General features: G+C 26.3%; 1 protein-coding gene across 3 annotated transcripts in view; it reads left to right on the top strand.

Annotated features, from left to right (window-relative positions):
• The first annotated feature begins 8,874 nt into the window (after window positions 1-8,874).
• Window positions 8,875-18,174, top strand: part of LOC112595242 — a 60,046-nt gene continuing 50,746 nt past the window's right edge. For all 3 annotated transcript variants that reach the window (XM_025340390.1, XM_025340381.1, XM_025340397.1), the window contains exon 1: window positions 8,875-9,199. The gene's annotated coding sequence lies outside the window, so the exon portion shown is untranslated. The remainder of the gene's footprint in view (window positions 9,200-18,174) is intronic.

Raw genomic sequence — 18,174 nt, 5'->3', positions numbered from 1 at the left:
AAGTAAATCGTTGTAAAACGAATTTCAATTATTTTTTATCATATTTATGTTGTATATTAGAGAGTTTTACTAAGATATACTCATAAGTACAACATTTTTATTCTCTAGAATTTTTTGTTTTCTTAACATGACCCTGCAAGTATGATGATAAGTAACTATTGTTTATTTTAAAGTTAATAACAGTTTAAGAATATACTAGATAGTTATTGTATAATTAATAAACATATTTTTGTTTCTATTGTAAATATTAAAGGCAGCGTTTTTAATAGAATTTCATTATTTATTAAAATATTTTATGCATATAATATATAGGTGCATAAGGTACGTTATATTTTATCAATTAGTAAGTTTTTTTATGATGTTAAGAGGTGATTTCTACACTTCTACTTTGTAATATATTATTAATTAACAATGAGTACATATTATAATAACAATTTTTTTTTAAGCAAAAAAAATAGTTTAAATGTCTATGAAATAATTATTTATATCACTTTGAATTAGATCTACAGTTCAATTAACGTATGGTACTAGGAAATATTATCATACTAATCGATATCGTAATTTATAAACAGTAGCGTTAAGTTCAAAAACATATCACCTGGCATTTTTTTGTAAATGTGTTTATTGTAGAAATATAAAAGAAGAAGCAAATAAATAAATAATTAAAGGTAGGTACTTTAAGTACATCGTTTCGAATAAAAACTGACTTTATTGTGCCTTATTTTAAGCAGGTGATGTCAAAATCTAATGTAAATCAAGTAGATATTAAGGTAATTACCAAACATCTGGTCCCTAAATAAAACATATATTTACATTAATTTGAAACAATTCAACAAAGATAAAAATAGTATGAACATATTGTTTTTGCAACAACGTAATAAAATATTTTATTAAATTTTTGAAATTATTTTAATAATTTCACAACCTTGCATACGATTTTTCACTACATTTTTCTATGTAAACCGTAAAAACTGAATTTAAATAGCCATCAAAATAACATTACTTATTAAATGCTGAACTGTACAAACGAATATACTTACTAATTATACTATTCTATACAAATACGATAGTTATCGTTGTGTATTCAAATTAGGACGAAATGTTTGATGTTGAATTCGATAAGCTGATAATTTAAGGTAATTAAGTTTTACAGTTTTCAATGTAAATAATAAGCGACCGTGACCTATTGTTTTTACTGAATAATATCACACATTTAAATTCTGTTTGAATGCGTTCAGTAAAAGTTTTTAAACAAATGTGAATTTCAGTTGTTCTAGAAACTAAAACAATGAGTATAGTGATAATTATATAAAACTACTACAGTGTAGTTAGATCAAAGTTTAAATCATCATCAATAATAATAATAATAATGATATTATAAACCTAGTCTCGATGACATGAATTGTTAAATCATTACGCACAGAATATTTTATCGTAAGATGTATTTTATTAATTATATCAAAACACATGATTTTATTTTATTTATTTATTTTTTTTTGTTAAAAACTATTCTTATTCACGTTGGAGATAAGTATTTACTTGATTTAAATGATTAAAAAAAAAAAACAATATAAGAAAATCCACAGTTAAAAGTATTATGAATTAAAATACAAAAAAAACGTTTAATCAAGTTGTTATTATATTGTTTTATTGTCTTAGGCGTTTCAGTTATCAGGAGTTATTAAACAATTATTAAATAACTATAAATTGTTTTATGCATTTCTAGTTATATTAGTATATAAATCATGGGTTTTGTCTGAAATAAAAGTGTTATATGTATTATTAAATTATATTATACAATACTATATAATATGCTAAAAGCATTTGTACATTACAATGTTATCAAACATAGTTTCTGAATATGTAATCGCAAGTTGTACTTAAATGTTCGAACAAAATGTGTTTTATTATGTAGATGTAAATAATGTGAAAACAGTACACAGTGCAAAAAAATGTACTTATATCTTATACTCCTATTTAAATTAGTGCTATGCAAAAAGACTCTATTGCATCTTTTTATGTCGGTACTTACTCAATGTTTACTCTTTTACAAAATGCATGTGTTCATATATACATGTCATTTGCTTTTTAAACTTGTTTGGTTACGGTAATAATATACGTAATATTGTAATATTAATAGTTTTTTTAAATACCTAAACGTTAAACAATTTATTACATAACATTTTTTAGTTATCCGTGGAAATGTCGTTTCAAAAGAACACATTCATCAACGTAAATGGGTCACACTACATATTGCAAACAAATCAGTTTGAAAAAAAAAAACACGTGACTTTTAATAGTTTCCTGTACAAGAAGAGTATTAGTGTGTAAAAATGATGAAATAATTTAATAGCCGTTTTAAAATGTGTAAATAGAATGCAAATATGGTCATACAATATATACTATATTAGTGTATAGGTAAATAATAACAATATAATATGTATATTTAGTGAAGACATTATTTTTAATATTAACGAAGTTATTATCACTTGTAAATTGTTATTTCTAGTTTATAAATGGCTATTGATATGATGAAAGACAAATAGCAAAATTTAATGAACAAAATATAACATATATTAAAAACTGTATTATTAAAAATCCATACATTACTGTTTATTACACTATACAGAAAAAAAATCTAATTTTAAAAACCAACAAACACTGCTAGTTTTATGATAAGTTACAATATGATAAATTTGTGTCGTTTGAAAAATAGTAAATAAGTAGTTACACAATATATATAATGTATACATATTATAGACATTTTCTTACTAATTTCAGGTTGTGCTGAGTTTTGTAAGTATATTAAAAAGAGGAAAAGTTAGTAACTGCTCTGTTGTACAGTATAAGTTGAGTTTACCTCTTTATTGAGTATTGAGTAGTTTACTGTAATATTTATGTATTAAATTTGAACTCAATTATAAATAATTGCACACAAAAAATGATTCTAAATGGAGACGGTTTTGTCAGCCTATTATCATAAATACTATTAATTATTATTAGAGTTATTTATAAGATTATTAGTCATGCAGAATACTACTATATTAAATTAATCTAAATATATTAAAAATTTCCTAGTGTATAAAATGTAATAATTATGGCCCGAAACTTGATGCATTTGTATTTTTTTTTCTTTTACTCTAATATATTACTCGATTCTATAGAAATTTGATTCATGGATTGTAGAATCAAATGGTACAATTTTTGTTTTGCATTTTTATGAAACTTCATGCTTTACGATCATTTTTTAGTACTTTTGGTGTATTTTACTCATTTTTGTACTTTGTTTTTTACATAGACTTGCAAATTTCTTGTTGAAAGTTAAGTACACATTACTGTAAAATATTCAGTTTCGATTAGCTTGTCGATTATCAACGTTCATTATCTTTATCGTTAACAATTTCTTATTCACACCAATTCTCTAGAAAAAGTCAACCATAGCACTATTTCTAAGCTTTTTGATAGAGTACTTCACATTATTTAGCTAAATGGAATAAAACATAACAACGTACTGCTTTTTTTTAAGTGACGCCACACCATACACGATGCTGCAAATGTATTTAAGTATTTTATTCTAAAAAAATGTATATAACATGTGTAACATATGTACTTTCTAGAGTAACGGAAGAAATTAGGAAATATTTCCCAAAAGTTGATTAACTTATTTCGAATGGGAAAAAAATATTTTTAAAGACTCATTCAACAGTAAATATTTTTAATGAAACTATCTTTAATATTCCATTATCACCACAATTAGTACTTACTAGATGGATAACATAGCTAAGAGTATACAAACATGTTTTTTTTTATCTATAAATACTACAATAAAAATAATTTATATGGAGTACATAATAAATAGTTTTATTTAATAAATTTATAATTAATAATTATAATTTAAATCAAAACATTATTTATCATTATTACTAATGATACGCGTAAAAGTTTCTAATTCATTTTTTCAAAAAATTATTTTTGAATTACTAAAATTATTAAACTATTTATCGGGAACATTGTATTCATTTTCAAGCCTTAGAAATAAAACTGAACACTAAATTTTATATACACTATTCATTTTACGTATTATCGATATAAATAATTTGTAAATTTTTGAGATTTCGGCTAATTTGATCAAAGTTTCAACATCAAATGTTTACAAAAAGAAAAATTGTACTTCAGATAAATATATTTAAGATATCTTTAATATTGTTAAATGGATGAATAAAATATATGAAGAACCTTGTATTATATGTTCAAATTTTTTGATCGAATAATATTTTTCTTATCGAGATTTATAAAAAAAAAATTCGGATTTGTAAAATGTTTGTTATTAAATATTATATATATCAAATAACTCAAAAAGCTTAAGTGTCATTGAAATTAATTAAAATTATAGGTTTTAAATCAATGGAAAAAAAAAGATAATATACGCAGTCACAAATCATAATTGTCCTATTTTTCTTTTTTATGGAATAATTATTTTTATAGCCTAAGTGATAATATTAAAATAGCAAGTGTTTTTTGCGTACATTTATATATTTAATAATTCAGGTTATGATTGAAATAACTAAAAAATAATGTGATTGTTTTTTAATGATAAGACGATAAAATATTATCTACGTAATATATTAATATATAAGTACCTTTAATACGTTATACATAAAAAGCATATTATTTTATAAATGGTGAGCATTCAAAGTACATTGTTTATCGTCGTAGTCTTTTCGGTTTAAGAATTTATTATTTACGACGTGTGTCCGTCTGCGCTGTTACAAAATGTTTTATACCGACACGTTCCGTATTGGGGTGACATTCTCTGACGATGCACTTTACTTCCATTTGTAAACTTATACTAGTTTGAAAATGCACAATGAAATACAAGACCCGAAAAACGTTTCAAACGTTATTTTACACTGGAGTTTTTTGGAAGTGTATTTCCCAAAAATTTTATCTTTCCGTTTAAAATGGGAGATACTTCCGCGTTTATAATGCCACTGTGATGAATTCATAGGCATTAATTACTGATATCAATTACACACTACATAGGTAATAGTATATATTATTATTTCGAACAAAGTACAGCGCTGTAACTAAAACTTGATTAATAGACGAGAGAGTGATCAAGTTTTTTCAAACACAATTATTGATACTTGGATGGTCTGCCCTCGACAACTCGCATTAACTTATTGATTTTTTTTTTTATAGTTATAGTGTGATTATTATTGATTCAATTGTAAATATATTAAAATACCAAGACTTAAAATTCCAAATTAGATGATTGACAATAGGTTTGACGAATACGTTGTGTTAAAATATTTGAAATGTTATTCATACGCTAACGTAAAAAGTTATTGTGTAATATTATTATCTCTATAGTTCTTTAGCATAGTATATAAATTATTTTTTAAAACAAAATTTCATACCTTAAAAACAATTAGTAATCATGTTTACAAGTATAAAATATTTAATCAGCTAAATTATCGATGCTCTACAAAACTGTTATACGTATATTTTTATCGTCTCGTAGCGTGTGTGTGTGTATGTGTTAATCGTGCAAATAATACTACATATATATTTAAGAAATGTAACTGAAGATACTTAATCTATATTGAAAGTTATAACGAAAAACTCATTGCAAAAAAATGTCACTATAATTGAATTGTACAATGCTAGGTTATAATAAAAATTAATATGTACAAGTAGTGTTTTATTAAGAAATGGAAACCAAAAGAATTGATGAAAAAAAAATAAAAAAAACATTTTGCCAGTTAAATTTTAAAATATGAAGCTTTTAAACGATTATAGGTTTCAATATACGGGTAACGTACACATAATAAATATAACATTTATAACTACTAACTACCTAACCATATAGAATGTTCATAATGAAAACATGTTTGAATGTTACTAACACAATTTGTTTTTTAATACTTGTGTACTCGAAATTATATTGATTATTAACGTGTGCTAAAAACGATTACTGAAAACAATAATAATAACAATAAATATTTAACGTAATTAAATTAGTAATTGTCGATATAACTTGCTCGTTAGAAATGAACGTTTATATCCAATGGATTAGCGAACTGAATTAGTATGATTACAATAACTAAATCCATGACTGCTGCATGTAAATATTTTAACTCAAAAAAATACGTTTTTCAATATCCAGTTCTCTGTTTTGTAGTTGCAATATTATAAGAATTATTTTTAACATATGAATATTAATTAATAAAAAAAAAATGATAACTTGTTAGTATCTTACGATAATAATATTATGTTGTCGAAAATGTATGAATTATTTTTTCAGAATATGAGTACATTGTTTATTTTTATTTTAAAAATATTAATATATTTATGGTGTCACATTTTAAATTTTATTATTAGAATCTAACTAGGAAAAAAATAAATATCATATTTTTTTATTTAAGGATTATTAGAAAATTTACTGATTTATCCAAAAAAACCAAATTCAATATCTATAACAGCGATAATTTATTCTTTTAACTTTTTTTAATTTTTTATGTATAATATATTAATAGTAATATGATGTAACCAAGGTAATTCCTGAATTTTCATACGAATTTTTTACTCAGTGATGCCCAATAATATTTCTGATTTCAAAATAAATATAAACTTTTAAACTTTAAAAAATATAAATATTAACTTAAGACTGTATTTTTTAATGATATTTTATTAATGGTCATGTATATTTTAGTCATTCAGTAATTTAACATCATTGGATTATTAATATAAAATAAAATATTAATTTAGTAAGAGGGGATTTTTCAATTTTCTTACATCATTTCCAAAATAATTATTGAACAATTGTTTTCCAGTCCCAAAAACATCATCAATTTCAATATCTAGCACTTCTGTAAAAAATATTTTAAAAGTTCGCTACACTCACATATAGTGTTCGGAGTGTTCCCGTCTTACAAACGTATAGCACAGCAAATTGTTCGATCTGAATAATTTATTTAACTCTGCCATGTTAGAATATAATATTACAGTGAATTTACTAATTATTTAATTTAAAAAATTAGAATATTGTCTAGTGAACCTCATAGGGTTTTATTTTTAAGTGAGCTATAAACATTTTAAAACATACAACCAATAAAGATTTTTAAAATTAATGACGCTACGTTTTTAATTGAACTAGTCGAAATAGCTTTTGTTATATTCACAATAGTGCAATACACATTGGTACTTCATATTACTCTATTAAGTACTCTTATAAAGTATAGGTATACGTATATTTAAATTAATTTCTACTTATTTTGGGGTCTATAATTTAACTGTAGTATATAAGAGTTAAGTAAGTGGTTCAGCTAGTATTTAGATAAATTGGATGTGTAAAGGATGCTAATAATATACATCCGGATTTCGATATATTTATGGACATCAAACTTGGCAAACTTATGGCCAATTGAATATATTTGTATTCCTTATGAAAGTTATAATAATGACGAGCGTGTTGTGTTAAAATAAAAGAAAAAAAAACAATTTGAGGAAATAACTAACATAAATAAATTATTTATTACTGTGATTACAGAAATACATTATATTTTTTGTAAACGATGACGACGGTGTGTTTATAACACCACAGCACAGTATATTTATAGAATATTAGTTTAAAATCTAAAGAATTATATAGTGCGTGCATTAAAAAATATTGGCACGTTCTATTTGAGGCTTTACACTCCTGGATGGTTTATCTGGAAAACACTGTTAATAATATAGTATGTACAATGTACAATAATCATAAAAAATATATACATATATAACAGCATTGCAGTTTACACGTTGTATTTCCGGATGAGAAATGAAATGGATGGGGGAGGGTAAGCTCATACATTTGTACATTTTAAATCATTTTTGGATGGCTATAGAAATAAATGCATTATTTAAAATACTTATTTTGTACATTCATACACTTTTTTTATTGTTTCTTTTGTTTGGTAGAGTTGGTTATAGACATCTGGCTACGCCATAGCTGTGGTGAACACTTAGCTGAAACCTTTATTCGTTGCGTGTGGACAAATACGAAAACTATCCGAGCCGAACATTTACATATTATATTCAATTAAATTACCGACTACCTGGCACATAAAGTATGCATGTATCCATGTATGTATACGAATATATATATTATATATGTGTACAAATAATCATAGTTAATAATCTGTTTATTAACGACAAACCGTGTAATAATATTTCTCACAAAAAAACACTTTGTCGCTATTCTAAACTTTACATACCTACATACTCTGAGGTGCTTCTCTCAAATATCTATGGTATGTATAAGTTTATTTGCACCGTGAACCTGTCACGCATTCATGAACAGAGAAACAAAGAACCTGTTAAAAAAAAGTGACACCACGGTGGAAAAAACCGGAGAATATGAAGAAAAAAAATAATTTATGAACACGCGGAAGAAGTTTCCGGTATTAATATTACTCTGCCGAGTTGTTACAGCATCATATCCATATATATAATAACCGGACGGCGGCGCAATGTCGGCGCTCGGATGACGTGAGAGGAGGGTGTGCAGCGAATGGAAAATCCTAAACACTGCCGCCTCCTATTCGCGGACTACGTGCAGCGCGCCGGGCGCCCCAGCATCACTCGCGTGGCGTTAGCAGGGAGATGTTTGTGGCTGGGGGGTGGCTGGATTGGAGCTGCGCGAGGGCGCATGGTAGTATATACGGGAAGTCGAGGCTGACACGGACCGCGTGTCGGTGGGGGGTGGGGATGCGAGGGTAGTTGGACGGGACGGATGGGGTTGGTGCCGTTGGTCTCGCCGCCGGTGCTCACTGCACGAACCATCGCCGTTGTCGTGTGCCAGGGAATCAGTTTTGGCGGACCATTGTCGGCGGAAGGACGAACAGACAGGACCCTGCACCATTATCGTCGTGTTCGTCGCCGTCGTCGTAGTCATCGTCGTCTTAGCCTTCGATATATATTATCGAGGTGTGCACGTCGACGAAGTATCTTCGGCATTCGAGTACAGTCGAACAAAATAATTATTGACATCATTCGTACCGATGATGAGCTTTCAGTACGCCATTAGTACTAGTGATGCTTTTGAATCTGACGACTATCACCGTCGTTCCGCTCTCTATAAAACATAGTTGCAAACGCCACTTGTTGTTTTCACCGTCCGAAACCCCACTGCCACACGCGGTCAGCATCCGTTTTGGTAAGTGCACTTTTTTAAATTATTATTATTCCTGTAATACAACATAAATATTGTGAGTTGTGTTATATTATTATTGAGCGTACTGTAAGTTATATCATACATTATGATTTTAAACATGTTTATAGGTAAATAAATATAAGAATGGAAAGTCCTTTAATTATTATCGAAAGTAAGGGATATTTTTATATTAGTCATTATTTAGCTAATATGAAAGAAATGAATCGAAAAATTGAACCTATAAACAAATATTGACATTGATAGTGTTAAAATTAGTTTTTCATATATTTTGTAGTTGTTTTCTATTCATGATATTTTAGACCAAAAAACCACGGCATCAATATAAATGTATTAAATTTTCTTGAGTAACTACAATTTTTTCAAATTGTCACCAATGATGATTCATCATTTATATAAACAATATTCACTGCTAATAATATACAATTTCACAATTCGTTGTAGCGATTTATACAAAATATATTTTTCAAATTTCAAAGAATTGTACATAAATATTAAATATTTCTCATTCAATATTGTACACTAACTTATTTTATAAGAGAAAAATACATTTTTTATTTTTAAAATCGATTATACATTTTCAATATACCTCTAGATAAGCAATAAATATTATAATTAACAAATTTTACTTAATAAAATAATTTGCTTAGTTGATTTTATAAACTAAAAACTACAAAAAACTTAATATATACATTTAAATTCTAATAATTTTTTTAATAACAATAAGAAAACTATGTGTAAAATAATAATATTCTGATTTCGCGAAAATGAATATACTATACATTTTTAAATTGTTTGACTCATAATATCTCATATATTTATTATATCTAGTATATTTTCATGAATCTAGTACTGCAACTTAAAAATATGAACTATTAACAATTTAGTGAAGTCTTGTATGTTATTTTACATCTTGTCTTTAAGAAACAAACAAAAAAAAAAGTTTAAAATATTTAAACCAATTATTTATATGATTCAGTTTTTATCAGTTATAAACAAATTAAACATACGTCATTGATACAAATGGAAGAATTTTTGTCAAAATAAAATATTGGAAACTGTTAAGTATAATATATTATAATTTCAATTTATACATGGATTTTCTATTTTTTATAAAAAAATTCATCATTTATCATAGAAATGTTATATTATTTATACATATATAGCCAACAGTAATTATATATATACTTCTTAGGGTGTTTTAGTTAAATATGCGCATTTTAAGTAGTTTTAAAAATAATCTCTGAATATTTTCTCTCTTGGTGTTTGTCATCTCGCAGATAATATATAATCCGATTAAAAAATTATAGCCGAAAGGCGAAAGCACTATATTATAATATATTTTACAGCGTACATATTTGTCATTAAAATGTATAACGATGATACATTGATACATAATATACATCTACATCATTATTTTATTTATATTTTTTATCAATATAAATTCTGTTTTTCTAACGCGTCAAGTAAAATTTGATAAATTACTTCCAAACATCTCAACGTGAAAATCGATTAAATTTTTAAATTCGGCGATTGACTTTAAAATTGAATCAGCGTAATTGAAATAATTTATATATTTATTTGAACATTTGTCTACAGTGTGCGTGAGTGCGTGAGTATGTGTTGTGTGCATTGTGAGATTCGAACGAAGCTCTTTATTTATATCAAAATAGACCATGTAACTATAATACAATACAAATTTCATCCGAGAGAGGCCATAATATATAATTATACAATACGAAGTATATTTATACAACGATTGTGTCAAATAAACGAGTTTGTGTTCAATAAATATAACTGTGTGCAAGTATATTATTATTACGTGCATAGTGTTATTTTATTTTTGTCTCCGCATCGATATAATAAAATATTGTTTATATTTTCGTATTATAAAAGGAAACTACGATCACATGCGTGTACTGTAATAAGGTTTATTATTATAGATCTTTTTTAACATTATTACGGTACTGATGTTTTCAGACGACGACAACAACGAAAATAATAACACTTCGTAGAAAAAATGGTTTCGCATAATAACACAAGCTTACATTCGGTTTGCCATTCTCTATTTCTCGTTATTTTATTATTACGCAGTAAACCAAAGTAATATTATATTTTAAATATTTATAGTTACGCGTTTTCCGATTTCTTGTTTTTAAGGTTTCCCTAATAATCATACACTTTATGCCGAGGTTCGAGCCCGTCAGCAATGGCTCAGCAGCGGAATAGTTCTTCGCAATAAAGCAGTGAACTGCAGGAGACGGTAGAAATACATTATATATACGTAAAATTAATATTATTATACATAACAAGCGGTGGTGAACGGGCAAGGACCCATCGATATATAATTATATATTATGTTATGCAACGCAAAGGCTTACCAACACCACCTCCTATTCACATGCTGGAATGTTATACCACGTAACTATGAAATAAGTCGAACTACGTTCTGATGGTTTATTACAATTAAAATGATATTGGATTAGTACGTTGCACCTGTATACAGTATACATAAATATTAAATACACATATATTATACAATATTCATCTCGCGTTTAGAATTTCTTTGATCGTTACCGCTGAATCAAAATTCAAAAGTGTGTTAATAACAATACGCACGTATAATATTATATAATATGTAGTCACCTAAATAATTGAAAGTTTAGGCCGTTTGTGGGCTGTCAAAAGCAACATGATAAACTGGATGAAGATCAGTGGTGCGCGTTTATCGTTGATTTGCGGAATATGTTTCACGATATCGGTTATTTTAAAAGAGTTTTTTCTTTTCATTAAAGGGTAATACGTTTTTTTTTTTCTTTACAAAACAAATATTATATTTAACACAGGGATTTGAGAAAATGTCAATGAAACACTCACAATTTTATTCAGGCTTGTATAAAAAGTAATAAATATATTTATAATTATGAGGTTAAATTAGTAAAATACTAGAAAGTTCTGTAAAAGGCGATAACATGTGATTTGCGAATTCACCAAAACCTCTTTATTTTTTGGTTACAAATTTACAATAAATAATATTATGTTTAATGACGTATTATTATCGTTGAGTTAACCGTTTCGATAGATTTTATTCACGTTTTACACAAAATATAGAACAATCAATTATGAATGTTCGTTGACTAATTATTTTTCAAAAGTCAAATTCAATTTCATTTATCTCGAAATACGAAAAGTGAGTTTTCTTAAGATAACATCCGTAAAGTTTGTAAGTCCTTGTCATTTTCACAACAAATGTTTACATTTATTAATTTTATAAAAACCTTACAAATATTATTTTTTCCCTTGAACACTTCAAAGTTAATAATATTGCTTATTGAACTTTCAAATTATACGGTGATATCAGTATACAAAACGTTATTAAAAAGCTAGTCTCGAGGAGATAAAATAAAATAATTTTTTATATTATTTTCACCAACGTGAAGTTTGTTTAGTCGTGTTTTTGAAAATATTTATAAGAATATCTTTTATTACTAAATTTTATTTTTATTTTTAAACAAATAATGGTATAAGTCAACTTTTATATCTATATAAACATATATAAGACGATTGACTCTAATATATATATATATATATATAAATTTAGAGTATTTTTATCAAATATATATAAAATGTAAATAATAAGAATATTCTTTTACTTTTACTATTTTAAGTTAATCGAATTTACACTACAGGCAGCATTTCAATAACCACGTGGCAAACAATATACATCTAAATAAAAGGAATTTAAATCTTAAATTTGACGATTTTCTAACATAATTATTAATACATTTATCTTTCACTGATAAATTATTCAGTAAATAGTCCAATATTGTAAAGAAGTTACTTAAAGAGATAGTTTTCGCGGAACATTTTTAAGAAAGTAATTTTTTAAAAGAGAAATAAAAGTTTTATTATTATTTTATTTTTTTACTTTTTAAGAAGCCCTAATAATCATTTGATATGATTAATTATACATAAACATTTTTTAATGCTGGGAGCTTTATACTGTGGCGATATTGTTTCCACAGTGGTAATGATTCATATAAAATTAAAACCATTCATCCAAACAATATACTAACATTAGTTCTGCAATGCACGACAATATTACCACTTCTGTCGTATTATTATCAAATTTAGAATATATTCGAGTATATTAAATGACATGTTTCTTTTCATATTTAAAAATAAACCTAAATTTTAGTTATTGAATTATTTTTAATATTATTACGTTTCATGTTTACAGTTTTAAATGTTTTATTTGTACTTAGTAATTATTTTAGTTTAATTTTGTTTATAGAGTAAAAACTATTGCTGAGACAATAATGCAAAAAAATAACAATGACTAAAAAAACAGAAAATTTAATTTGATGACAAAGGTTATTTTTTTTAAATATTTTACAACTCACAATTTTTGTTTTTATACGAGTCAAAAAGGTATAAAATTAAGTGGTCTCTTCTCGAAAAATTGTTTGTGATATATATATATATATATAAAGGGAGTAAGAGGCGTCATATTCCTTGAAACGGGACTTGCAGTAAACTTATATAATATAATATATTGTAGTTAATAATATACTGTAGCCTCCGTAAGAATGCTCGGACAGTGTGGTCTTATACTATTATTTTGGCACGAACGACCATTACGAATGCCAATGAATATTCTAATATGGGCAATATGGCAAACACAATACAAAATACACAACGTCGATCCAACTATATCCAGATAACAAACGAGACACTTGCAGATAATTGATTAATATGTAGGTATACTCAAAAAATAACAAAGTCCTTTGAGTGTGTGTTTGGAGGATTTGATTATATTATTATTCTTCACTGAAATTTTTCATTTAAATATGTCGTTGTGACTTCCGCACACGATACTGTTTATGTCGCACTGTCACATATGTATGCGACACGTGCGAAATATAAGACCTTATAATCTATTATATGTATCTCGTATATATAGTTGGTTGCATGTCCGTATCTAAGTAAATGCTTCTCAAGGGCTTATGAGTTATGTTATGACAACTTAGGGTTGGTATAAGGTAAAAACCTTTTCCTTGTCATTTCTCCGTCATATTACGATTGTTTTATTTTACTTGAAATGTGTGCAGAATAGAAGAATATATACGATAAAGTATAATGATCTATATTATATTATTATGTGTTGGTATATCATACATGAGTTTATGGGATGATATTCATCGGAATCCAGTTGTTATGAGAAAATAATCAAATACACGCCTAGAATAATAATTTTATTTTATTTTTGTTTATTACGGAGAAATTTGCTTTAGAGTTGCCCTCGTAAGCTAAGACAAAAACTAACTACTAAATTCGACATAAAATCACAGATATATTGCCTAAGTGATTATAGTTATATTATGTAGGTACAGATACACGAGTACAATTTAATTTTTTGATTTATTTTAATGTGTATGGCATTTATTGGAATTTAGTGAATTTTTAAAATATTTGCATGTCATATTATGTCATATTAAATGTGTTAAACAAAAAAAACGATACTTATCTATTGTGTCATGAGCTAAGGCAAGCGCAACGATATAAGTTCCCTTACGTTGAGTGGTCGAAATCTTGTCCAGATTTATTTATTTTTTTTCTAGGGAGGAAATTTTCTTATGACGGCGTTGCTTTTATTGACGTGGTTTGCATGAAGCTCTTTCTGGTAGCCATTTCGAGTATTATTATAATATAGATGCTATTTGCCTTTCTTTCTTTCTTTCTTTTTTTTTTTTTGTTGTATATTGAATAATAATATTTATTCAATATTAAACAGAATCGTATATGAATTCTTCGAAACACTGTTTGGTAATATTTATTTATTTACAGAGAAACGCATATTCCATAGGAAAACGGTGGGTATTTTTTCCAAGACGATCGATAAAAATCTATAGTCACTGTTTTTGGTGACGAGCCAAAAAATATATTTATTTATACTCTGTCGTATGTATTTGGTGAACTCGTATTGTTTGAGTACCGTTGTGCGAGAAAAAGTAAGCGAACGTATACATATAATATGTATAATTTAAAAACGCCTGAAGGGGTCTCATTGAGTGCGGTGCATGTATTTTATTTTGACAAGTCCATGTGCGCAAATTTCGAAAAAAAACAGTAAATTGTTATTAGTTAAACATTTTACGCATAATTACCGATTAATTTTGTTGTAGTATGTTCAGAGGTGTTACCTTCAATCAATCATGTAGTGTATACCGCTAATTTTCTAATACGGCGTAATTTGTAGGCAAAATAGGTACATTACTGTTGAGCTAAACATTTTTAAGTGTTTAATTTGTAATAGGTTCAAAATATCACTGATTTATTGTACTTTAATATTACATTTATGCATAAATGTTTGAATATCATGATAAAGTACCCTCAGTAAAAATAAAATCCTTATATCAAATTTATAAAATATAATGGAGTTATTTTACAGTAATATGCAGAAAAATGCAAACAAATTCTTGATTAACGAGTAATTAACAAACACACTATATTTATGCATCGGAAATCAATTTCCATCGACTTAATATGAAATATTTTTTTTAGTTTAGTAATGTTTACGTAATATTTATGATAATATTGTCAGTATTTTAGTTGTTAACATTAATTTCAAAATCGCTAATAATTTAGTATCTAATTATAATTAATATTTTCTGAATATTGAGGTTTAAAAATTATAATATCTCAGTAAAGATTAAATCCGTATAAAATATTTTTACACAATTAATTATAATTAATTTATATATTCATAAAAATCGGATAACAATCAACACTTCACTGAAGACTATAGAATCTATATATTTCCTTCTAATACATTGCTTACGAGTGGTATTTTTTTTAATATATCTTAGTAATAATTACGATATGCATGTATTATTTTGCTAATATTTTTATTTATACATCGAGCAAACTCGAATAAAAATAAAATTGCTTCGAGTTTAGTACCTGTTGTGTCAATGTACTATAAAATCCCACAATGATAATAAAAATATTAGTACAATCGCAATGTAGACACAGTGTGCACAGATGCTTTATACCTATACAATAATAATAATTAATAGCGTGGTACTGCGGTTACCGCCGGTGTTTGTTGTTTTGTTGTTACATAACTAACGTGACTTTTAAACGTCTGGATTAATTTAGCCCTGCCGGAAAATTCGCTATTTTAGCCGCTATTGTTTTTGTTGTTATTTTATCATATGAATATTATTCTATATTATAATATGCCTGGTAGATAAATATTGATGCGTTTAAATATACACTGTGATCGTTTAACTAAACTATAGCGGACATTTTGTATATTGGTTCAAAAATCGAAAAGTTTTGCTTAACACCGCACTAAATATTTTATTTTATTTAATATAATATGCACTGAAAGTTGAAAGCCACTAGTATAAACTATAAAATTTTGATAAGTTATATTGTACAATTATACACGTTTTAAAAATCTTGCACCCACTATGTCTTGTGCTTCCACTGCAATTTTTTAATCCGACTACTGCCTTGAATAGGCATACTACCAGAAATCCACATATTATATGCTACTGATATCAGTATATCATGTTATATAATGTATAATTTTATAGACGATATTCAGTAAAAATGTATAAGTTTTGTTGTATAAAACATTAAAGTATTGTCTTCGATTTTATTCGAATCAAACACGCGACCGGACAACGGCGTTCACGACAATACAGGAGAATGTTTCCACTTTAAAATGGGAATTCATGAAAATGTCGTCTGTTTGCGTTTACTTATAATAATAACAGAATTCACTTTCTTCTACAGTGTAAGGAATAGGGTATACTTATTATCTGTTTATGTCGTTTAAATAATAACAACAAAAACGCGAGTATTCTTTTGTCGCCACGCATCAGGTAGATGAGCGGAAAGTTCTATATTAGTTTCAACAGAAGAAAACTAATAATATTTAGAAAAACAGACATATAATAGCCCACTGAAGTAGGTATATATATATATTATATAGTTACAGCTGATACATATTAAATATACAATTTTAAAATTAAACTTTGATTCTCGCAAGGTACAAGTACCTATTACATTACATTCCTAATATTATATAGATGCGTATATAATATCGTATTTCTTTACCCGCATACCGTACATTATTAATTAACGATATTAGCAGTTACCCATCATATAAATGTACAAGTATGTATGTCATAGAAAATTATGTACAGTTAATAATAATCTACCTAAATTAACATAAAATCTTTAAACCATTCAGTGGTCATTAAATCATTTGCGTATTGTAATAATTATCAAGAAGCTTATTAATTTAATTTCAATTTTCTGTACACTATAAGCCACAAACTTTGGTCAAGATTATAATATCATGATGTGATAAACAAGTACCCAAAAATGTATCGTCACGGGATTACAGATATTATAAATATTTAAGACTCCTATAGTTTTGAATACCATTCAATCGTTATTTTAACCTAAATAATTTAAACGATAATAATCGTAACGATAAACATTCGATTGTAATATATTACTTATATAACTATATATACTTAATATGATTTTTATCAGAAAATGTATTAACTATGATTAGTATAAAAATAAAATAATATGTAATTCACAATGATATATATGAATATACATGATATACGTAAAAATAGTATATAAATAAAGACAAAACAAAGTTACTATAATAGATGTTCACTTTCACGTTGCGTATACAAAACTAATATTATTTTTCGTTTAGGCGAATACTGAACATAGTATATGCAAGTACACATACACGTTAGTTGATGTACACTCGAGATAAGGATATATCATTGTTCCTTTGAGAATTAAAAATTTTTAAAATCTAAAAACTCTCTAATTTTGTTGATGAAATTCCATAGTGATCATACTCTAGAAATTTGTTCTTCGTCTCTAAACGCTCGATTTCGTAATCAATAATTACAATGTAT

This window comes from Melanaphis sacchari, unplaced genomic scaffold (assembly GCF_002803265.2).
Source record: "Melanaphis sacchari strain LSU unplaced genomic scaffold, SCAv2.0 Contig0_pilon_pilon, whole genome shotgun sequence".
Classification (NCBI taxonomy): domain Eukaryota; kingdom Metazoa; phylum Arthropoda; class Insecta; order Hemiptera; family Aphididae; genus Melanaphis; species Melanaphis sacchari.
This window is presented reverse-complemented; position numbering and strand designations above follow the sequence as displayed.